Consider the following 25984-nt stretch of genomic DNA (forward strand, 5'->3'; position numbering starts at 1 on the left):
GGTGCCGCCCACATATGCCAGTCACGAGGCACGCAGCAAATATGCAATAATGTTGTATACTTGCTGCGGGTTGCAGATTGCCATGTACTATCTTGGCGTGTATGTGCTCCAAGATAGAACATGCTGTGATCTTTATTGCATGCAATTTGTGCGATCAGCAGCATGCGAGCCTATGGCAGATTAGTACAGCGTATTTTACATGCAAAAGCGGCATGCAGAATACGCTGTAATAATACGATTGTGTTTAGGAAGCCCATAGGTTAGGGCTACACAAAGATCGCAGTGTCGCACTGCAATATCACATCTAATGATTGTTAAGGGTGTCACGTTGCAACCTAACGTGACTGCGACACTGTTGCAGAGAATCCAACGCGGTAGGATTTTAGTTGTAAGTTGCATGCGACTTTTTCACCACAGACATAAATGGAAGTTGCTTCCCTGCACCTTGTCTGTGATTTGGCTATTGTTTAAGAGCCAAATTACAGCTCTGAAAGTCCCGTAACAGCAGGTTGTAGACAAGACACACAAATTTTCTGACACAATGTATCTCTAGCCATAAGGTAGCTTTACACGGGCTGATAGTTGCCAGAATAAATGCTCAAATTAATGATTATGGGTGACTGTCAACCTGTATACATATGGCCAACTGGCCAACAACAAGGCACTGAGCCAGAAGTCGTTCAGTTGTAGCTAGTCGTTCCATTTTAACTCACTAAAACGGAATGACTGCTGTACAGCTTCTCACTCAGTGTAAATAGAAACGACTGCCGATTTACAGTGAATAGAGGTGGGTGGCCCAAAAATCGGCCTCCATTCACTTAAAACATAGGAGCAACAGTCGCTGATATGGCTGTCAGGCGTTTATGCGCCCAATAGCCCTACTGTGTAAAGGTACCTTTAGAGTGTCACTTTGTTACACACTTTGCAACGTACTCCCTGCAGTCAGTACAACTTTTACAGCAAGCAAGGCAAAACTGTATCAACAGTAACACTAGAAACAGGGAAACCTGGAAGGTACAAAAATCATGAGACCTGGCAAATTGCAATTATTCGCATCGAGTGGTATAGAAAACAGGAAATATAGGTAACTCTAGAGAAGAGAGTGAGAGGATTCAAAAAGATCTAGAAAACCTTGAACAGTGGGCGGCGACTAACAGGACGGTGTTTAACAAGGAGAAATGCAAAGTCTTACATCTGGGCAAGAAAAATGAAAATAAGTACATACAGAATGGGAGGAATTGGGCCAAGCAACATCGCATGTAAAAAAGACTTGGGTATACTAACAGACGATAGTCTGAACATGAGTCAACAATGTGATGCAGCAGCCAAAAAGGCAAACACAATTCTGGGATGTATTAGGAGAAGAATAGAGTCTAGATCACATGAGGTAATTATCCCCCTCTACTCTTCCTTAGTCAGACCTCATCTGGAATGCTGTGTCCAGTTCTGGGCACCCCACTTTAAAAAAGACATCGACAAACTGGAACAAGTTCAGAGAAGAGTTACCAAGATTATGAGCGGTCTGCAAATCATGTCCCATGAGGAACGGTTAAAGGATTTGAGAATGTCTAGCTTGCAAAAAAGAAGGCTGAGAGGAAACTTAATAGCTGTCTACCAATATCTGAAGGGTTGTCACAATGCAGAGGGATCAGCCCTATTCTCATTTGTACAAGGAAAGACTAGAAGCAATGCAATGAAACTGAAAGGGAGGAGACGCAAATTAGATATTAAAAAAACTTTCTGGACAGTGATCAATGAGTAGAACAGGTTACCATGGGAGGTGGGGAGTTCTCCTTCAATGGAAGCCTTCAAACAAAGGCTGGACAAATATCTGTCTAGGATGATTTAGTGCTCCTGCATTGAGCAGGGGGCTGGACCGGATGACCCTGAAAGTCCCTTACAACTCTACCATTCTATGATCCTATGACATGCACAGAGTGTTGACAAGTCCTCTTAATGATTCAAACCTAGCAATGAGCATCTAAATACTTTACAATATGGCGAAATTGGAAAGAGCTGCAATTCTGGGATTTACTTGGGGTATAGAAAAAAAAAGTTTTACATTTTTCCATGAGAACTGAGCTGCACCTATACACCAGGAATAGCAAAATGCTTTTTAGCATAGAGTTAGTTTAAACTTCCAGCTTCGGTGCCTAATTTTAAAAATGTCAAGAATTTATGATTTATAGGACAGAGACCAATGTGACATCTAATCCTTAGTAATCTCAACTATTTGTTGTTTTTAATCTCAGCAGAACTACATGAACATCACAATGGCAGGAAATGTGCTGTCTTATCTTAGTTATTGTTGGATATGATGGATTATGAATACACAGCTCACACATTAGTTATTCTTTGGCCTTTTTTGTTTGACCTACTAAAATATTTGAGAACTATGATAAATCTCCTCTCTGGAATATTTACAGTAAGCACAAGTAACATCAAAGCTGAAGAAAAGTAAAGTACACTTTTGATGTTTTTAGGGGAATTTCATGAAAATATTCATCTGGTTTTCCATGAACTTAAAGAGTATCTGCACTTTCAGTGTGCTGTTCTCATGCTCCATCGACTATTTTTGGCTCCTCCCAGCAGCTGAAGACAGCTCTGGGAGGAGCCTAAAATGGTCAACAGAGCATGAGCACAGCATACTGAAAGTGCAGATACTCTTTAATGAACTATCACATGACAGTGGTGTACTAGTAGAGAGCTGTCTGCATTTCTTCATGATCTACTTTGAGGCCACACAGGCATGGCTCCATCCTCCCAGTTGTCTAAGGAGCCCACCTGAATGGATCATCATCATGGACATCCTACATACAAGGGCTAGGAGTCTGCTCCTTGCCCTGTCTACAGGATGTCATTGGGCCAGGAGTCGATGGGAACATTACAGGTTATGTGACGCAGTGTTGAAACAAAGAATGGGCACATCGTCAAGTATATTACAGACTATGAGCAACCAGTTAGTGGGTATTAGCAACTTAAAAAAAAAATAATTTCAGACAAGCCCTTTAATGCTTACCTGTCAACCCCGCCATAAGCTGTATGTTAACTGGTATCATTTTAAATGCGAAATAAGGGGAAATGATCCCCTCATACATGTGTTATTATGTAAAGAAATGCTTAATTATGTATAATTGCTAACTATGTTAATTGATGGTTCAGTTACAATAACTACATGCTTTTCCATCTACTTTCAGAAGAATTTGTGTCTGAAATTATGGGTCACTTCAGGTACACTATGATGATAGTAATATCTATCATGACATTCCAGGATAGAAATATCCCTTTAATGTTTAAAAGTGAAAAATATGCTCTCTTCATGTAGAAAAAAAAATGTAATAATGTAAAGTGGTTTGCTAACATTAAAAGTTATCCTCTACCTCCAATTCTAGCACTCAGCTATAGCATCTCCAGTCCCATTGAAATGATTAAAGCAGCGGTACACTTGCTTGACTGCATGCTCCACTTATAAGGGGACCTTCACGGTAACGGTTCTCGGGATCGGTGGAGAAGCCAGCAGTCGGACCTCCACCAATCAGAAGAATTTTTCCCGATCCTATGGATAGGGGATAACTTTCAATGTCGGCACAACTGCTTTAATTGAGCATTGATTCCTATTTTCTATGATAAATACATTTATAAGGAGGTTATAAGGAAACCGTGTGGCATTGTGCATGAGCCTTCAATTAATAAGTAGCAAAATGTATTCTATTATCTAGGTAACACTTTTTAACCCCTTTCTAATACACAATAAGGGGACATTTAGTACATCAAACCTGAAAATGCAACAGCGAGAAAACATATAATTTCAGTGCTGTATTATACTTTCCATGTAATCAAGTTTACATTATCATTTGCTGGCCTTGTTGTAGTGTTTTTGATGTGCGCAAAGTTTCAACTTGCCCATTGTATCATGTAAGCATATAACTTTTCTGGAATGTAAATCATAATGTAATTGCATTAATATTCGTGCCAGAAGCTCCACTATGACGTAATCTAGTTCCCAACAATAGTAATATCTGCAGCATATCCTTCCTGTAAGAATTATTCCACACATCCACAGAATGTGCTGCAACTTGAAAAACTAAATTCTAGTAAAAGTTCCAACTTCGTACCTAAATAAATGTGTTGACAGTATTCAATTCTGATACTTAGAGTCTTAATAAAACATCCCGTCTACTAAAGTAGAAACTTTGAGAATAGAAAAAAAAAACTGCCAAGACAAAAAAGTTAAGTTCCAAATCCACTATATCAGGTTTGTACTAGCAGCACCATTATTGAAATGACATCACAAAACGGGCTGGAAATCTACCTGGAGGCAATGACAAAAGTTTTCACATGAGTGAAAACTTTTGTTACTATAGGCAATGGTGGATTAGACTTCTATTAATGTGAAAAATGTCAGGACTATACAGACTGTTAAGCTATTTAAGATGCAGCTGGTCATACTTTCAGCTGCTTAAAGAAATATTTGAATGGAGGCGGACAGCCAGAAGAGATCTCAGGTGCGCTCCACCTCCATTCACTAATCAAGTTTCGCTCCTGTGTGAAAGCACAGGAGTAATAGTTGTCCTGTGTAAAAGTACCCCAACTGTATTGTAAAGATGTCCATGTATCCCACCTCTATGTTCTTCCACAGCTCGACACATCTAACAACATTTACATCAGAAGAAATCATTGAGGATTGCACTATATGCAAGCAATTTGCTATCAGCTCTAAACAACATAGTTTGGGAATTATTTGCATTGTACAGTACCATTCTGGAATCACACATGTTATAAATTACGCTGTTCTGGGTTTGTTTATATTTTTTGCCTTTTTATGATATAAAAAAAGCAAACAACAAAGCACAATGTACCATTCAAAGACCAGAAGTGGGGAACATTCTGTTCACATTAGTGACCCTAAAACACATTTAATAGAAAGTACAACTATCCATCCTGATTCATTCATTTAGCAGCCCTGCCCCCTAACTCATTACCATAGTCAGAACCCGAAATAGATTCTCTCATGGAACAATCATTGTTTTGTTCTTAAAATTACTTCCAAATGTAGTCCCACAGTAGAGTGCATTTCTGTGAGGTTAATAGGGTTGTTTTTCTTCCCTAGAAGCATTGCTTCTAGAGAAGGATAGCTCCATACATGTAGCACCTGATCGAGCCTGTATGGAAGATTGGAGGCCATACGATCACGAACTATCGAGCAACACAAGCTCCACGCACTACTGTACCGAGTCTGTTCATACCGATCTACTATGGTCATGGAGACCTGAACTTATACCTTCTGGAATACTGATTGATAAATTAAACATCATATCAGCATATACATTAAAAACCCTGCAGAACCCATGATTTAAAACCCATTAAGATGGCCATATTTTCAGTCTATGTGCTGTCCATTTATTCTATGGACAGCATATGCACCCTAGGGCGCAAATTACACAGCCGTTTTTTTGTTTGCAAAGTTAAAAAAAACACTGCATGTCTTATTCTTGTCCATTTTTACAAACGGGAAGAACACATGCAATGTGTTGTGTCACTGAACATCGAACAGCAATGTATGGGTGTCCGTGTGCTTTTTCAATGTGTTTCATGTCAGATTTTTAAGGGAGCAACACAGATATAGATGTGTGAATATGGCTTTAGAAAACCCAACAAGAACAAGTCGAGGAATACAAAATACAGTATGGTTTCAATTTAATGAGCCATATTATCTCATCTCATATTGGCGGTGTAATAAACTGCGTACTGGTACTGCAATTCATAAACCAATATTTGTTTACCATAAAGTAGCATTTTAACAAATTTTCAGTAACTCCAAATACGCAGCTTTGCACATTGCAGAATACATGAAAAAATGATGTAAAATGTTTTGTTTGTGTAGACATCACAAAGTCATACTAAAGGTCTAATCTGCTAAAGAAATAAAGAAAAATTGAAGGAATATAAAATTTCTAAAAATCTTCACATACGTAAAGAATTACATAATCATATAGAATGGTTCTAAAAAGTTTTTGAAGGATTTAGAATTCTCTTAACTTCTGCATAGACTTTACCTGCTGTAATTGGTTTCTGAACCTGCATATTAATCAGGGGTATAGCTAAAGGCTCATAGGCCCTGCTGTAAAAATGTCAGGTTGGGCTCCCCCAACTACTCTGCAAGGCTACAGATCATGGGTCATCCCAGAAAATACATACACACATTATATATCAGATAGCATATCTATACAAGAACAATTATAACATGAGGGCTTACAGTTTATACAGCAGCTCATCTCTAGTAACGTCTATGATGTTGGGATATGTATTTGGCTGCAGCAGTCTGATGCCCCATACACAGGCTACTGCAGGCTGTCAACACAGTGTAATAGTGGAGACTTTAAAATGCATCACTGGATACAGCAGGGAGCTAGAAGAGGAGAGAACAGAATTATAATTTTTACACATGATGAGCAAGATTTAAAAAAATAAGAAAGAAAAATAACTTGGACCCCTCTTTTGAATATAATAATGTAATAGAGCCCTCCTGTGCCCCTACATTGTAATGTAAACCCTACTGTGCCCCCATTAAGGTAATACCGCTCCCCTGATGATTAGTGTCTCTCCTCTCTCACAAAGGCCTATCTCCGCATAGCAAACACATTGCTGAACTTTTATCCCCCAACCGCCCATTTGTGGTTCACGTGATCTCTGCCCGCCAGGAGGTTCGAACCAGCAGACTTTCTCTTTCAGCAAACTGCAATACTTACGCTGCCCGTTAGCCGGGTTATGAATTGCCAAGCATAGAATGGCTCCTTGTCCATTCTCCTGCTCACTATGTACTATAACTAAGCACTGGACATCAGGAGAAGACTGGAGGGGCTGTTCTACACTCATGGCTGCAAAACCCAGCCAACGGCGTGAGTGTGCAGTTTCTGAAACCGAAGGTCTACCTGTTCTGACAGTTCGGCTGGACGGAGGTTGTGGGCACCACGGGTGGAGGGGGTACGATCCCGGCAATGTGTTTATTGCAGTGGGGGGGGGGGGGCCCTTTGACTTCCCCCTAGCTTAAAGGCTTGGTCGCAATTACGACCCCTATTGCTACACCACAGAACTTAATCATCATAAAAAAAATAACCCAGTAATACAAGTACAGACGTTATATCCCCTTTTCATTTATTCATTAAAGTGATGCTGAATATAATTTAAATTAAAAATAAATATATAAAAATTTCACAGAAAGCTAAAAATTCTTAATAAACCAGTCTACACAGGTGCAGCAGGGGACCTGATAATTGGTAACTAATGGACAACGAGAAAGTTATTAAAAAAAGGTGAATAGAGATTATTTTAGCATTAACAAAACTATCCTTTAAAAAACCCTGCATCTAAGGGCTCATTTACACGGGCGTATGCGTATAACACTGTGGTTTTCGTATGGACTACGTATGGCACTGCCCAGACACGCGAATGACATGATCACGGGCAAGCGCGGTGTAATTTTTCTTTTTCAATTCCCCACTCCATTCAGCGCGGGGATGCATATGGAAACTCTGCCCAAACACAAGCATTGTATGGACAGGGTATTATACGCTGCCTATACAGGAGCTGCATAGGATACGCGGAGAACTAGGGCATCCTGCAATTTATTTCTCCTGTGTATTGATATGCTGTGTCTATACACAGGTGTGTATGGATCAATGAAAGTCCATTGACTTTCATTGACTCCATTCACCATGTGACATGCATGGATACACATGTACGTAATACGCGGTGACAATATTTCCCTTGTGAGTGAGCCCTAAGGCCGCTTTCACATTTTTCTCTCCTCTCACAAAATCCATAAGAATGAAAACCTTCTACACATCTCAGATAAGAGGAGACCACTAAAGATACAATCAGCAATAGTCAGCTCATAGACTTTATGAGCTTCATGAGTCATAGACTTTAAACAGTAATAAACACTTGAATATCTACAAAGCAAAAATAAAACTGTAGGTAGACCTCGTCTCCAACTTTACACTGAGGCATTAATGTACAGTGTGAAGCTATAAAGCTATTTATGCCATTTCAACTGTTTTATTCTTGTTAGTAATCATCCATACAAGATGTGGAAATCAGGACTGCATGCAGCAAAGCATCTCTGGTTTGCAATATATATAGTAGAATATGTAAACAAGAGCTTCAAACATTTGTAACATCACATGATACAGTTTACAAAGAGATATTATAGAGATTAAACAACATAAACTGGCACAAGTAAAAAGACCGTGCTCAAACAAGGATAGTCTCTGTACAAAAACACAATGATTCAACTACAAATAGGATTTTGTTGACTTGATACAAAGCAATGTTTGTTCAACAAACTTCTGTCCAAGTTTTTCTCTTACACTCTTTGCTTTACTGAAAATTAAAGGGGTTTCCCACCAGACACTTTTATTGTAGCTGTACCACCATCAGTACCACCTGGACTGACCACCATCAGGGCAGTCCAGCTGGTACCACAGTCAGGGATCTCATACAAAAAGGGGCTCGACCCATCCATTAATTTCAGCTGTCCAGTAGTCAGACATACACTTCCATTAGACAGCTGCTATTTAATAATAGGCAATAATGTGCAAAATGGGGCTAATATTTTCATAGAACTGAAACTGTATCAGTGCCGCTTAGACATTTGGTTTCCCCCCCACCGGGTGACAAGTGAGGGTCCTAACTCTGGGTCTCCTGACCCGTGTTCTAAATGTGTGGCGGTAGATGCATCTTGTCGAATTTGAACAGAGAGGTGGTTGACTCTGTCCACAGCTCTCTTCATCGAAGTCTTTGGGATTTATTAACCAGTTCCCCATGGTTTTTGAGATCTTTGCTTGTAGGCATTGAATGGGAACATCAATTCTTTACTTCTAAAGGATAAATATCTGTCCTGATCATAGACCTAGAGAAGAGCTTGTATCTGTTTACAGGACATTTGTCAACATATTTTCAACTAATAAACCAGTATCACGGCAGGAAAGCAGACATTGGGGAGATGCTAAACATCTCTCTCACCGCTCATACTGCATCAGTAACCCTAAAATTTGCATTTGATATTGCTGCATGCTATATGCAAATTAAGCTAGAACCATCGGATAGGCAGACAATTACTGCCAAAGAACTTTCTTCATTATGCGATCCTCAACTCCTCCCTTGGCTCTTTATTGAGCACTAGCATCAGACTTGAAACATCAATCAAGAGCCAGGAGAGAGAGATTGAGGATTGCATGTAAAGGAAACCCCATCGGACAGTTCCAGCCTAATTTGCAAATGGTGCAGAAATAACAACCACCAATTTCGGGGTTGCTGAAGGGAGGCATGTTTAGCATGACCCCAATGTCAGTGTTACTGGTTTAGTAGACAGGAATATGTACGATGACAGATGTCCTTTTAGAGCTTGCTCGAATGGCACAGTTTGGTTCAGGAAAAGTATGAGGGAACAAAAAAAACCAAACACTTCTTCCCTCTTAAGTGGAACTAATTCTAGTATTGTCTGACAAAAAAAATTGCAGTCAAAGGCTCATTCACATCAGCATTGCAGATTCTGCTAAATTTATGGGGGGGGGGGGGGGACTTTACAGCATACTGGTAAAACACAGGACACCATGACAAAAATCTGACAGACCCCATTATAGTCAGTGAGGTCTGTCAAGCACTGTAGCTGTCCAGCGTATAAGAAATCTGACACTGCCGTTATCTTCAGTGTTAAAGCTCATATACATGCAAAGACAATCTTTCAAAGGATGGAAAGATTGACAGTGCTAGTAATCATTTTGCATAAAGTGCTAATGGACACTAATTCCATTAGCACTTTATTAGCTTCATTTGCATATAAATTAGCCTTCAGGAGCTGCTTGCAGAACTCAGCAAGTGGTCTGAGCCCTGCAATCAGCTCCTTTGTTCTCCCAGGGGCTGTCAGCTGAATACCATGTAATCAGCTGCTCTTGTGTAGAGCACAGTGTGCGGTCTGTGTTATCCGCTCTCCGCTAAACAATGAAATTTAAGCTCACCTTAAAATCATCGTTCAGCTGAAGAGTGAACGATGGTAGCATTTTCATACAACGATTATCACTCATATGCCATTGTTTGAAAGAATTTTGAGCAATAATCATTGCGTGTAAATGGGGCTTTAAGCTTCTATAAGAACGGAGCAGAACAATGGAAGTGGTTCACAGCAATGTGAACGAGACCTTGTAATCACTGCTGCAAACGTAACTCGAATTAATGACCGTTCTGCAAGTTCTTCTGAGCAACCTTATTTCTACATCGGCTCCACTGGATTGGGGGGGGGGGGGGCCTAAGTAAACATGCTCTACGTTTATCAAGTCAAAGGTCTAGTAGACAGGGGGCCTACCGTGAGCCTCTTGCTAGAGCCTACATATGTTTAAAGCTGGATCCGATTGTATTGTAAAAGGCCCATATGACAGTTTTTAAGAAATGAATTTGCCAGTACACGATTGGTCTAGGAAGCTGCCAATGTTTGATTTGCTCTCCCATTAAATAGAAATTAGAAGTCTGCAGCTGCAATAATAGATTTTCTTAGACAAACATTGATCTGTGTTTGTTTTGTTAAGATATAAATATTCAGTCTCCCAAGATTGTGATGAACTGTGAAAGCAAATTATTCTTTTACTTGCTAATTCCAGTAAAGGATTAGCCTCTGAGTGGGAACATTGGATCGTAAAATAAAAAGACTTATAAAAAGCTAAAATAACAAACACTACATTTTGTGACATGAACTCACATATTCTTTCCTATAGCTTAGCCAACTATTTAAAGGGACCTGTCACATCTATATAATTCTCATAATAAACAGTGTGTATGCGATGAAGAGAAGGAGTCTGCAGGGGGCTTTACGGGTGAACAGTGAGAAAATAGGGACACAAGTGAGTAAGAAAATCACATTCTCAGACTCTGTGCTGTCTGTTCTATGCACCCGTAACAGTAGTTTATAGGGGCTTATAGAACATTACAGAGTCCCTTTAAGCTTCATATACTGCACCTTATGTGTCAAAACGGCAACTTTTTGGACCCGATGACCCTGGACGTCCTTTCCAGCTCTACGATTGTATGCATTTAGATATTATCTATAATTTTTATGATTCACTTTTTATTCTACAAGGCATCTAATTTTTACCAAGTTGCCCAGTAAAAGGCAACAAAATATGGTTGACAAACCTGTCCAGTCTGACATTGAGTCCCAATATATGTTTATTTACTCTTAAAGTAACCCTACAGTTTTGGGCCAAAATTTTGTCCTGGGATCAAAGGTGAGCATATTACCTGCTTCTCTGCAGTCCCTCCGACCCGGCAGTTCTGGGTCCTGTTTTTGGCCATCTAAAACTACATAATCTTCACAGTGTACTGGTTGTGTTAGACTACTAGTGTACTATACCTGCTCTGAGGGACCAGAGCTGCTCATGTGATCAGCAGTAGCCAATCAGAGGGCAGAGCACAGCACGAGTTAGGTAGATAGAAAAATCGCTGCAGCCATCTTGGATGGCTGAAAATAGGGCCTGAAACTGGGGATCTGAGGAGTGGCAGAAAATAACAACTGCAAGTAATATACCTCCCTGACCCTCCTGTTCTGGGACAGAACTTTGAACCAAAACTGGAAAATCACTTTAACCACCAAGGTCTGGTAACATTCTGTTCACGTCGGAGGACAGGTTTTTTTAGCTGATTTAAGATTTCCTTTCCTAAAGGTAGTTTAGAAATGACTGATCAAGATCATGATACCTCGATCACATGCCTGACGCCATAATCTACCTTGTCCTCAGTAGAATTAATACCCATTCTGCAGGATCCTGTTATATCATGCAAGGATGTATTTACATATGCAGGACAAGGTGGACAAAGTGAACCTTGTGTGTAGACCCTGTAGTAGCTACGTCAGAGAGGAAGCAGGCCAAAATAAACCCCCACCCAAAATGTCTGCATTATGGGACCCAAACAAATCAAAATTTTGTGCTTTCTAAAAATAAAACTAAATATAGCAACTATTTATATGCTTAGTCTACACGATTACCCCAAGGGCAAACAGCTAATTCTGTATTCTAACATCTACACAGAAATACAAATAAGGACATGATATAAAGCAAAATAGCTCAGACGCAAAAATGACGTCAAGTACTGAGAATAATGCTGAATGGTATTTATAAACCACTTGCTGCAAAAATCACATGTTAAGAGCTTATTCTGGGCGTCTGTTTGCACATGTAAGTCCTGTCAGATCTACTGAATGCTGGATTAACAAATATATCATTATAAGTAAGACTTGCTACATTCACACAGCATTTCCAGCATATGTTTGCTTAATGAGATGGGATAGCTCCCAATACATACATCAAATGTATCCATAGCCCCCCCCCCCCCCCCCCCCCCCCATTCACGCAACTGAAGACAAAAGACCATCCTTTTGTCGGGCTGGTATACCTCAGTATAGCATTTTGTTTCTGCTGTAATATATAGTGCAACAGACTGCACTATTCCATACACAAGCATGCAGAAAAAAAAACAAAAAACAAGCAATGTAGTATTTGTTGTCTTGGGAGTCTATGGGCAATAGAGGCCACTGTGTGCCTATGCAGTGGCCTCCAACAGGTGGTACATATTGGAGGTTGCCATTGGGAAATCCCCCTATGTATACCCTTGACGGTTAATGCAAAATGTAGATGTAAAGAGCCTTAAGGCCCATTTACACGCAACAATTGTCATTTTAATGAATGAACAACTTTTTTGCTTTCTAATGCTGAGCGTTTACATGTAAAGATAATCATTTTAAATCCTCACCATTTCCCTTGTTAGCTATGCAAACTCTGTATATGTTGTTTGCTCAGGTGTGTGTGTGGTTATACAAGGAATCTCTAGGCAGGAGGTCTTTAATTAGTGCAAAGAAAAAGTTATTGTCTACTGAGGCATGAGTCATTGCATTTAGCCGGGTAAACAAATCACCCCTCCCCGCATGTCGTTTTAAAGACTGAACGAATGCTGTTTAAACCTAACGATAAGTGAACGAACGAACGACTATTTTTATGGAGGCTGAAACTCGACGATAAACGACAAGTGAACAAATTGTGTACGATGGCTTTGCGTTTACACGTAATGATTATTGCTCACTTTGGCTCATTTGAATTAATTTTGAGCAGTAATCGTTGCGTAGGTACTGGTGTATTTTGTCGACACCGGAAGCTAGGGGTTTGACAGAGGGAACACCCATGCCAGGCCCCTAGCTGCCAATTGGCTGAGCTGAGCGTGAAGGATTCTGCACTGTGGCCGCCCGCTAACACACTGACAGTAGCTAGCAGCAGGCTGTGGAGGCCGACGGCAATACTGCTCCCCGCTGGACTGCAATCTCCAGTTCTGCGACCCTGTCAATGTCTCCCCCTGGTGAGAGGGCATGTTCGCTCCCCACCTCCTGGATGCCATGCTGCAGTAGCAGCTGAAGCTGGGCCCCCTCTCCCGTGCCTGCTATGACTCATCTGTGCGCTGCTCTGCTGCCTCATCGCTCTGTCAGCTGTCTCCCAGGGCTCCCCCTCCATGCTCCGCCGCGCCTTGCTCAGTCAGCTGTCTTCCCGGGGCTCCCGCTCCAGGGTCCAGCGCTCCAGTCCCATCCACACCTGCCACTGGGTATGCCAGCGATCCCCCTGAGAAGTGCTGATGTGTACTCCTGCCGGAATTCCCGCCGGCGCCGCTCTCACACATGTTGCTGCTCCTGCTTCTCTTTCCCTTCCCTGAAGCTCCTGGATGGTCACTGCTCTCTGCCCTCACTTGTGTGAAGCCGCCCTCCAGGCGCTGTCCATGCCAGCCAATCCACATGTGGGGGTGTGAGCAGAGCTTCCTCTCTCACTGATGCTTGTCTCCAGCCATCCCTTCCGGTGGAGATGAGATACACCAATGCCCGTTGCGCATAAATGGGCCTTTACTAATTGCAAGAGAATATTTGGAGTCTTTTGCATGTCAACACCTTTTGAAAGTTATGTAATGATGAATGATGTCAGTAAAGATGTCCTTCACTGAGTGGCTGTGATTGGCTGCTGGCGCTAGATTAGCCAATCACAGCACTCGCTTTGCTGGAGGCGGGGTATTCAAAGCCCCGTCACCAGAAAGAAGCTGAGATGACAGATGGAGAGGACACTTCAGTTGTCCACAGTGCCGCCGGAGACCATCGTGACATCACGGACCAGGCGAGTACTGATTTTTTTTTTTATGCAGGTTAGCTAGGTCTTATTTTTGGGAAAGGCCTTATATTTCAAGCCTCCTCCGAAAACCGGGGTAGGTCCTATTATCGGGGAAACACCGTATTAACTACATTAAAATCACAGAGGGGAGAGAAAAACAAAAAACAAAGACATTCACTTTTTGAACGATAATCATTAATTGTAAACACAGCCAGTGATGAAATGATGAACGATGATTAATTCGCTTATCGTTCATTTCATGCAACAATGAAAATCATCTTTGGCTCGTTTGCTAATCATTCGGTTTAAACACCAATCATTCATGTTCTCATTCACTTATACAGCGAATCTGTATTACTTAGGCCGGCTGCACATGGAAGGGTTGGATTTCAAATGCGAAATCCCACAGCGGAATCTGGCCCTGGCGGCAGTAGCGGTGTCAGCGTGAACCTGCCTTCTTTTCTTTCCATCTGTACTGTGGAAGGACCGCACGGTTGGTCGGCGGACATGTGCAGTACAATTCTTTTTTTTTTTTTTAAACTCCTCCTTTTCCAACGGCAAAATCTGCAACGCTTCCGCAATGTCAATTGTGAAAGGTATGCGGATTTCATGGCTTCCATTGACTTCAATGGAAGCTGTCCACTCAAAATCCGTGCAAAAATGGAGCATGCTGCACATTTTTCTCCGCAAGCGGAAACCACAATTGCGGAACCTGGAGGGGTACACTCGTCGCGAATTCCGCAATGCGAATCCGCCCGTGTGCAGGTGGCCTAAAGGATTTAGCAGGCGAACGAGTTATATGTCTGTCTGTATAAACAGGTGGCGAAACTGCGCCAAAACCCGCGGCCTTTTGAAACTGCGCTTATCTGGCAGAAATCTCGCGGTAGTTTGGTGTGGTCATTCCATGAGATTTCTGTCCCATGTGACCCCAGCCTTACAGATCCATTTTCTGGCAGATGAGACAGATTTCAATCTGATAAAATGTCCATTAACACACACCAGTTTAGACTGAAATTGGTCTAATTGGGTAAAAATGTACCAGATATATGCACGCAAAAGCAATTTACACCCGGCAAATTTGATGCAGAAATTTCTGTAACTATCCTAACCACTTGCATGAGGTTTGCAGAAATCCTTGCACACTGATGAATGAAGCCAGGGGCGTAGCTATAAAACTGATCTCACACAGGCGTCTGTAAATTGCCGTGCTTTACAGAGTTTTTAATAACGTTGACAGCGTTTTTTTTAATGCACCCAATGATTGCAATGTGTGATGAGGTGCGTTAAGTAAATCGCTGAAACACACTAAAATAGAGCAGACAGCGTTTAAAAAAAAAAAATTTTTAAATCGCGGCCTTAGAAACGCTGCACTTAAACGCTTGGCTGAGAAGCCCCATTGAAATCAATGGAGGCATTTTACAGTGTTTTAAAGGGCTGTAAAAAATGTCCTGTGTGAGAGTGGCTTAAGGGTTGCTGAAGGTAGCAGTCGCTACTGGGTCCTGAAGCCTTGAGGGTCTATTTACACACACAGATTTAATCAGAAACTGATAGTTTTGAGCAATCATTTTGCATTAGCTACTAATGGGTTAATCAGCCCATTAGTAGCTAACTAGCTTCATTTGCATGTATTTAGAGAACAGTGGGTGGTCTGTTCTCTAAATACATCACTATAGTTTTCCAGCGGAACAGCAGCTGAAAGAAGGTTATCAGCGCTATCCACGCAGAACTCAGCGTGTGGTCCGTCTTATCAAGGACGATAGAATTTAAGCTGAGCTGAACTCAGCGATGGACGAAAAGTGCAGGATGGGCACACATTTACAAGCAACAAGTATCGCTCAAAAGATGGCTTTCGAGTGAATTTTGAGTGATCATCGTTGTGTGTAAATGTACCCTAAAGGGACCCGAGGCCCCTCTATTGCATAAGAAGACACCAGTATTATAAATGTTGCATAGTAGGTAGGGGACCCGGTTACAGATTTTGCACTGGAACACGAAACCTTCCAGTTCTGCCTCTGAATGGAAGATATTTCTGCAACCACTCTGTATGTGCATTTACCCAAGAGAGGAACTTGGCTACTTCTACAAATCTTTAATCAACTTTTGAGTAAGACCTACACATTCTTACAGGACAGGTCCTGATCCAGTTTTTAGTTCTAAATATATGGCTCATCCACAGAGCTTTAGTGATTGAGCACTACTAGTCCATGGCACTGGCGTATCACTAGGGGTTGCAATTGTGACCCGGCCCCTTAGCTGTATATAAGATACAGACCATGCTGGTATAACCTGGGTATCTCCTGCACACAATTTAAAAAATGCATCAAAAACCTGCATTCTGTTTATTTTTTTAAATGCATATATTGTTTAAATCCGCATGCGATTTGTAATAGTGTATGCAGTTTCTTAAAACCGTAGGTCTTAATTTTTTTAAAATTGTGGTTCAAAAATGCAGCAAAAACATGAGCATAGCCTAAGTCCCAATGTTCACGGCATGCACGGATTTTCAATGCAGATATCCAAAGTAGATGCACTGCAGATCATCTTAAAAATGATTTTTTAATGGCTTGCGGGTGATCGTGGATTGTGTGTTTTCATCTCCCATAGAGATGAATGGAGCCACATCCGCGATAAAAACAGAGCAGGCTGCAATGTTACATTTGCGCAGGGTTTAATTCAGTTGCGGATGCCTCACTGTTTTCTATGGGCAGCTAGATCTGCTGATCTCCCGCAGGGGAAATTGGCACGTGGACATTGGGCCTTAGGCGGGTCGGATACCGCATGTGGGAGGTCCGCAGCAGATTCCGGCTGAGTCTGACCGGTAACCCTGCGTACCTTACAAAACTCTATTGCAGATTACCGCGGAGGCTCACAGGCAGTCATGTGCAGTAGTTTTGGGTTGTGGGTAGGATGCCTCCCTTAACATCAATGGAGGATGTCTGCACGGATTCCGCAGCAAAAAAAAGCACGCTGTGATTTTTCTCCCGTTCGCAGAATACGCCATTCATATCCGTGAGTGTGAAGGAAAAATTGAAAATGCATGCCTTTCAATGCCACGTTTTACAGAGGAAAGTCCACGCAGACGCCAATAGCAGAAATCGCAATACAAATCTGGTTGTTTGAGCCCGGCCTAAGGCTGCTTCACACGGACATAAAAATCGTGCAAGACTTGTTCATTGCAAGACACACGAATATGAACCCCATACTTTTGAATGGGGTCATGTACATGAGTAATTTAATCACAGCATGTCCTATGTTTGGGCGTTGCTTCGGAACACATCGGCTATTGTCTTCAATGGGACAGGAAAACACATTGCACAGAATCGCACGAGTGAAAACAATGGGAAAAACTTGCCAACCTCACCGAAGTGATGGGAGGAGGTTTTTACGAAAAAACGTCTTGCATCCGCCAGTACATCACAGGAGCGTAATATTGGACAAAGTTTCACAGCGGATTTCACGTGTATGAGCTCCATTAATCTGTATGGATGTGTTCGATCCACAGTGCATATGCAATTAAAATTGTGTATGGATGCGGATTTGCTGGCAAGTTGCTAGGAGACCAGATGCAAATGGAATAAAGAAAGCAGGAATTTGTGGGCAGACAATACAGAACAGAGTCTGGGGAGCAACACTCCCATCTTCTGGGCTCTTCCTTCACAAGAAGTAGCATTTGTTTTTTTAAAGTGGTTTATACTGGTTCCAAAATAAGTAATATAAACCAGCCAAGCCGAAAAAGCAGTATCCTGTTCTGAAGGCATGGTTCTCAGAACGTCTCTCACCATGACAGCAACATGACAGCATACACCCCCATTCGCTATTCGTTTACACAGTCATTCGCAGGTATTCTAATGTGGATATCCGCACGCGCAATCCGACCTGCTTGTGTGAGCCCAGCGGTAAGCCCCATTTACACGGGATGAATGTCGGGCAAACGAAGCCTGCCACTTGTCCCTGTGTGTACTCGCTCCCGTGCTATTACACAGGAGCGAGTATCACTGGCTCTCTGATAGAGCGGCCAGCAGGGACTGCATAAAATCCCGAATGATGATCGTTCAGTGTAAACAGCAGCCATTCAGTACTGAATGGCCTCTGTGTTAAGTGAATGGAGAGGGTCGGGGGAAAATAATCTCCTCCAGCGATACTCACTCCTGTGCAAAAGCACGGGAGCGCATACATGCAGGGATGAGTGTCGGGCATAGTTTGCCCGACATTCGTCCAGTCGAAATGGCGCTTTACTGAGCCTTTTGCACAGGCATAAACTGTAAAATATTCAAAAATGGAATTGGCCTTAAAAGGGTCTTGGGTTAAAATTCAATCAAAGAAACATCTGTATAGAGTTTTTATGTTCTCCCAGTGTTTGTGCGGGTTTCCTCTAGGTTCTCCGCTTTCCTTCTCTACACTCCAAAAACATGCTTAGATCGTAAGCCCTACATCAAGTGATGTACAGTGCTGTGGAATAGGTATTGGCCAGGCTCACAACCGGAATCTGCTGCAGGCCTCCCGCATGCGGAATCCGACTCGATAATGTTAGCACGGCCTAAAGGCCCTTTTACACACAACAATTATCGCTCAAAATTCACTCAAAAGCCATCTTTTGAGCAATAATCGTCTGTAAATGTGCCCATCTTTCACTTTTCTGACGAATGATGATTTTCAGTTCGGCATGAAATCCATCATTTGGCAAAAGAGCTGATAAGACGGACCGCACGCTGTGTTCTGCCCAGGGAGCACTGATAACATTGTCTCAGCTGTCAGCCCCCTGGCAGAACAAAGTGAGTTTATTCATAGAACAGCGGGTGGTCTGTTCTCTGATTACAGCTTCTGGCAACTAACATGCTACTAATTGGTACTAATAAGCATTAGTACCAAGTAGTAGTTTATGCAAAATGATCGCTCAAAAGCCAATCTTTTGAGTGATCATCTTTGTGTGTAAACGGGCCCTATGTGGTTGATTAGGGTGTCATTGGAGGGAAACTAGAATTAATAGATTTTTTTTGTTTGTCTTATCTATGCATTTATTTACCAATCAATGTTTGTTTCCATGACTGTGTAACACTAGAGATTGTTGCGGAAAGATACAGAGAACATTTGACCCAGAACTGGAATAGCTCAAATTCTGGCATATTTCAGCAGGATGTCTGCTGTATCTTCCAGCTGACACATAAGGCTAATGGCACAGTCTGACCAGCTGAGCAAACACCATCAGCAGACCATATATGTCAGATTGCGCTACCCCCTTGTCTGCAGCACCCTCTATATATGGCAGAGGTCACTAAGAGGCTGATAAACAAGAACCATTGGTTGTAGCAGTAGATCTCAAAGTAGCACCTGAAGGGCAATGAAAGTCTATTAGGTGAGTCTAAGACTCTGAACAACTGGGGGGAAAAAACCCACAAACAAGCCGTGTAGATGGCGAAGGGTCTACCAGTGCAGTGCAGTGGAATTTATTACAAGAATCAATCTGCACGGCTGCTACCAAATCCCGTTACAAAATCTCGCTACAATGTGAAGCCCATGGTTTCCCATGGGTTCTTTCACATGAGAGATGTTTTGTAGTGAGATTTTGAAGCCCATACGGATGCAGCCTAAGGCCGCATAGACACGGGTGACAGCGATATCACTGCTATGTACACGCAATTTTGTAGGATCAGTGATGCTTTTTTCTTGGGAAAAATGTAGCATCGTGTCATCGCTACATGCGATTTTCTCGCGCGACGGTTAATAGGACTTTCTAATCTTAAAATCGCATAGCATAAAAATCACAAGTTTGTGTGATCCGATGCAATAAACAAGAAGGCTCCATAGGGAAACATGGGCAAAGAAAAAAAAAATCGCTGCTGTATAGAGCATGCTGCGATTTTGTAGTCTCGCAATGTCGCAGGCCACAAAATATCGTTCATGTGGACGAACCCATAGGAAAGCATGGGCTCTACATACATGCAATTTGTAGTACTGCTGCATTGCTACAAAATTGCACGAGAAAATCGCCCGTGTGGATGCGGCCCAAAGCCTCACTGACATGACACACGCAGTCCGGCTAACCAATTGTGTGTCCTCTGCCTAAGGGCTGCTTCATAATGGCAATCGCGATTTTGCCATGAGATATCTAAGCATCAGTGATGCTTTTTCTTGCAAAAACATTGCTGCCACTTGCGTTTTTCTCGCGATATACAAGAGGAATTTCCAATGTTAAAAACGCATTGCACATGCTTTGCGATGCATTCATGCTTTGTGAATAAAAAGGAGACTCCATAGGGAAACCTGGGAGATTAAAAAAAGAAAATCGCAGCTTGCCTTATCTTTCTGTGACTTTTTTTTTTTCAGTCCACATCACGAGTGACAAAATTGCAAATGGGAATGAAACCATTGAAAAATCAATTCAATTCTGCGTTATCACTCATTCTCGCATTGCTCGATTTTACTGTAATTGTGAAGGCACCCTATGGCCGGCATCACATAGGCATCAGCGATGCACAAACATGAACCCCGTTCTTTTGAATGGGGTCATACACAGGATCAATGCTTTCCCGCATGGCACCATGATGCGATGCTACGCGGGAAACAAATCGCAGCATGTATGGCTGCGTGATCTCATAGCCCCATTGTTTTTAATGAGAGAAACTCTGTGATCCTCTGCTGCAGCTGTAACAGCCGCGACGAGGGATTCCCTTCATCACCGCAGTTATGTGAGGCTGTTTTGCTATGAAAGGGCATCCATTGGGGATTTCACATGGTGGGGAACACTATATGGGGGCGGGATTCACGGCCCCTATATTGCGCTTGCCAGTGTGAAGTTAGCTGTTCTCACACAGGCATTAGCAAAATGCCACGTTTGAAATTAAGACATCTTCAAACGCATTGTACAGCATTCTACAGTGCTTTTTAAATGCAATCTATCATTGTGATGGGTGATGAGGTGCATTAAAAAAATGCTAAAATGCACGAAAATAGAGCAGACCATGCTCAAAAGTCGCGGCATTGGAAACGCCATGTTCTAACTCTAGTCTGCAAGGCCCCATTGAAATCAATAGGAGTGTTTTCCAGCATTTCAAACACCGCGCTGAAAGCTGTAAAAAGCGGGCTGTGTGAGAGCAGCCTTAGGGCGCTTTCACAGGTCGTGTGATATTTGTGCGTTGTGAGAAGCAGAGACAGCATGAACCAAGGACAGAGATGCTCATTATCTTCTGTACGCTTTATTATGAAACGCTGCAGAATTTCCGAATAAACACGCTTTGAAGTTCGACTCTTAGCTGTCAGAAGGCGAGAGAGCTGTCAGTCTACATGCTGCAAGCGAGGAAAGGCCAAGTCAAACTTCAAAGTCTGTTTAATGTGAAATGTTGCAGTGCTTCAGAACATACATAGTGGTAATTAGCATAGCCGTCCCGGGATCATGATGCTCACGGATCGGGCTGCATGAAGCTGATGACAGAATCCCTTTGAAGGAAAGACTTATACTTCCCTTTCTTGCTGGATCTATTTCTGGCTTTTACTAAAAAAAGAAAAATGCATCAAAAACTGCATTTTTCCCAAAAAACTCTGTGTAAACCACCCCAACATAGCGCCTATCACTTATGGGTCCAAAATGTATCTCCGTGACAATGTAAATTATGACGTCTTCTATTATACACATTTGGGGCCACATAATATATTTAATTAGGAGATTTCTCTAATTAAAGCATTTCTCTAATGTAAAGTGGCGATTCGCAGTATCTACATCACTGGTTAGCTTAACAGACAATAGCATCTATTTTGTTTATTGCCACACTCATAAAATTAGCAACATCATTGCCTCTACAACAAACACATTTCTCTGAGCTGCTAGTAAAAAGTCAGGCATCCCAGGAAGTTTCCTGCCATTAGTTCACTTCTTACCTTGGGCTTGCACAGGGGGTGAATTCTGGAAAGCAGCTGTTTCCTACTGATTCCAAACTTCCCAGGCTCCCGTTACTGCTTACATCCAAGCGGCCACCAGTAATGAGATGTTTGCTTGTGTTCTATGCCAGAGATCTGTGGAGTTTCTTCTTTCGCAGTAAGAGCCAACTCTATGGAGCGCAGATAAGGGAGGCAGCAGCTCACTCTGGGCTTTGCAGAAAAAAGGTGTTTTCACCTCCCCAGCTTGGTTTTGCCTTTCCTAGCAGCTCACAAGGTTCCTTTCTGGGTGGGACCTGCTGCACTAGTTTTATTGTAGCACAGGGTGAAAAAAAGAGAATCAGAATGATACATTAGACAGATGGGACTGAAGGCGACTGTATACAGTGCAGAGCACTCTGGAGAATGAGGAAGTATCTCTGTGTGACTGCAGACAGGAACATCCCCTCATCCCAGAACTAACAAACACAAAAGGAACACAAATTAGGACCAACTGTTGCCGTAGGGTGATCACTAGCACCACTGAGCACACACAGCACAATCAGTGCAGATACAATATTAGACCCCAATGCTATATAATATATATATGATATTGTTTAACTAAAACTCAAACTTTTTTTTAGTAGGACTCCGCAGCAAATACCACCATGCGGTACCTATGCTATTCCCAGCAGCACCAACCAAATGCCATCATGTAGCACATAGAATACCACAATTGGCCGACCTTAGCTATGTGCGACACCTGCAGTTACACCGGATTCAGACTGCCAAACTGTAGTCAGGCAACAGCAGCTAAGATGGAACTTACTTCCCCAATGAATCGTTTTATTTAAAGAGATTTCAATGAGAGCGGAAATTGCGCAGGGGGTGGAGCAGTGGCTTCCGTTCCAACCTGATGGAACTCTGCACTGACAGCTGGTGCTGTCTGGAAAACCCCTTTAGTTCTTATGTCCACGGGCGGTTTTTCACCGCGTATTACGCGTGCGTTGCTCGGCCACGGGATATAAGGTGAATGGAGTCAATGAAAGTTTTTGTTGATCCTGGCATATATATGGACACTGCATGTCGCTACTTGTGAGAAAAAAAAATGCAGCATGCTCTATTTTACCGTGTATTTCGTGCGTACACCCCTATTGATCCCTATGGGTGGTGCGTGTGAATACGCAATTCAAACACAGTGCTTACGCAACCGATTGTGCAAGCACTGCGTGTAATTGGCATGTTTCTGGGATACATGCAGCGAAGTGAAAAAAAAAAAGTAGGAAGAAGTTGTTACATTTTTTTTGCACACATAAGAAAACACAGTGCATGCGCAGCCATATATGGGGGAAATGTATACGTGATAATACCAGGGAAAAAGAATTCGCAGCTAATTACACCCAGCGTTTTACGCATACGCCCGTTGACACGAGGCCTTAGCTACAGCATTGCACCACTGCCACCTGCTGCTGCACTGCCTCTTACCAGCACAGTCTAAAAGCTCCCAACTTAGTTTAGTTAATGACAGGTTGCCTTTAAGGTAATATTGGATTTATTTTACATGGGGATGCCATTTTTCTTATCTGCATAGGGCACTAAAACAGCATGTCCCACCCTGGTTGCTATATCACAGCAGATTTGTAGAAGATCAGACAACTTTAGTTCTAATACTCTTTTGGGGATTTAGGAAGTAACTCAGGATGAAACGCCTGGCTGGATGGACCTCCAATGTGATATGAACATACCCTAAGAAATGATTTAGAGCAGTGTTTCCAAACTCCAGTCCTCAAGGACCCCCAACAGGTCATGTTGTCAGGATCTCCTATAGTAAGAACACCTGTGGCAATGTCTGAGGCACTGACAGTAATTACATCACCTGTGCAATACTGAGGAAATCCTGAAAACATGACCTGTTGGGTTCACTGAGGACTGGAGTTGGCGAGCACTGATTTAGAGCAGGGTTGCCAAACTCATTTTAACTGAGGGCCACATCAGCATTAACCCCTTCATGACGCGGCCCTTTTTTTTCCATTTTTGTTTTTTTCTCCCCTCCTTAAAAAAATCATAACTCCTTTATTTATCCATCGACGTCGCTGTATGAGGCCGTGTTTTTGCGGGACTAATTGTATTTTTCAATGGTGCTATTTAAAGTACCATATAATGTACGGAAAAACTTTAAAAAAATTCTAAGTGGAGTAAAATAAAAAAAAACAAACGACATTCCGCCATGTTTCAGTGCGTCTTGTTTCTACGGCGCACAAACCGCAACAAAACCGACATGATAACTTTATTCTATGGGTTGGTACGATTACTACAATACCAAACTTGTATAGTTTTTTTTTTTACTGTACTACTATATTTTTTTTTTTCAAAGACACTTAATTCTTTTAAATTATTTTCTGCTGTCATCTTGTGCGCGTAATAACTTTTTTATTTTTCCGTTAACGTAATTCAGCGATGGCTTATTTTTTGCGAGATGCGGTTTAGATTCTGTTAGTACTAATTCGGAATACGTACGACTTTTTGATTGCTTTTTATTGCGTTTTTTTCTGGGAGACAGGGTGACTAAAAAAGTGCATTTCTGGCGTTCTTTTTTTTTTTTTTCAGACGACATTCACCGTGCAGGGTAAATAATGTGCTACTTTGATAGATTGGACTTTTACGGACACGGCGATACCAAATACGTATATTTTATTATTTATACTTTTTAATTATAGATATGGCAAAAGGAGGGTGATTTAAACTTTTATTACTTTTTTTTTACAATTAAAAAAAACTTTATTGCTTTTTTTTTTTTACTTTACGTTTAAGTCCCTCTGGGGGACTACAATATGCAATACTTTGATCGCTCCTGCAGTATGACGTAATGCTATAGCATTATGTCATACTTAGAGATGAGTGAGCATACTCGCTAAGGCAAACTACTCGAGCGAGTAGTGCCTTATTCGAGTACCTGCCCGCTTGTCTCTAAGGATTCGGCTGCCGGCACGGGTGAGCGGTGAGTTGCCAAATCTTTAGAGACGAGCGGGCAGGTACTCGAACAAGGCACTACTCACTCAAGTAGTTTGCCTTAGCGAGTATGCTTGCTCATCTCTAGTCATACTGCATTCTGACAGGCACCCCACAGGGATGGCTTGATAGGCAGTCTCTCAAGTCAGCCCTGGGGCCTTTCAGAAGGCCTCCGGCAGCCATGATACCCACGTGGCTCCCCCATCTCACCGCGGGAGGGCCGTACGGGACCTCTAAACAGCGTTTGGGGGCTTTCAGCGGCATTTAAAAGGTTAATAGCAGCGATCGTCCGATCGCGTCAATTGCCCGCTGGTGTCAGCTGAAGTAAACAGCTGACGCCCGCACTGTATGCAGAGAGGTCGCCCCGCGACCTCTCTCCATACATACCCCGATGCTCCAGGATGCAAATGTACGTCCTGGAGCGGGAAGGGGTTAAGGACCATTTAGACAGGACGAGTGTCGGGCAAAGGGTGCCTGACGCTCATCACTGCACATACTAGTTCTCGTGCTGCTGCTGCATGGGAGCTAGTATTGTTAGCTCACAGCGGGGAGGCTGCAGTTGATTTCTCTCCTCGCGCTCCCACGCCCCTATCCATTGACATAACAGAGTGTCCGTTCAATACTGACCGGCCGCTATTTACAATTTCGTGCAATGTGATTTTAACATTAGAAACTCCTATTGACTTTCACGATTTTACCGCAAGCAGCAACGATGCAAGGTTATTTTTATTCGCCATCTTTGCCTTTATACCGTGGGGTGGGGTATTCCCAGCGTATATTCCTCTTACTATTTTTAAGAAAAAGCATCGCTGATGCTACAAAATCGCGGGAACAAAGCTGCGATATCAGCACGATTTTGTATTGGAGATATCCCTGTCGCACGTGTGAAGGACTTATTTTTGCCTTCAAAGGTTGTAATTGTATATTAAGGGCTCGGT

The 25984-nt window shown here is 42.3% G+C and overlaps 1 protein-coding gene across 3 annotated transcripts in view; it reads right to left on the bottom strand.

Moving 5' to 3' along the window:
* The window catches only part of PAPLN (papilin, proteoglycan like sulfated glycoprotein), a 102874-nt gene extending 80425 nt beyond the window's left edge, over positions 1–22449 (bottom strand). For 2 of the 3 annotated variants that reach the window (XM_066608360.1, XM_066608357.1), the window contains exon 1: positions 22062–22449. The gene's annotated coding sequence lies outside the window, so the exon portion shown is untranslated. Of the gene's footprint in view, positions 1–6256; positions 6410–22061 lie in introns of all 3 variants that reach the window. The other variant, XM_066608358.1, reaches the window with a different exon arrangement.
* Positions 22450–25984: the final 3535 nt, after the last annotated feature.

The sequence above is a fragment of the Eleutherodactylus coqui genome, chromosome 6 (genome assembly GCF_035609145.1).
Source record: "Eleutherodactylus coqui strain aEleCoq1 chromosome 6, aEleCoq1.hap1, whole genome shotgun sequence".
NCBI lineage: Eukaryota > Metazoa > Chordata > Amphibia > Anura > Eleutherodactylidae > Eleutherodactylus > Eleutherodactylus coqui.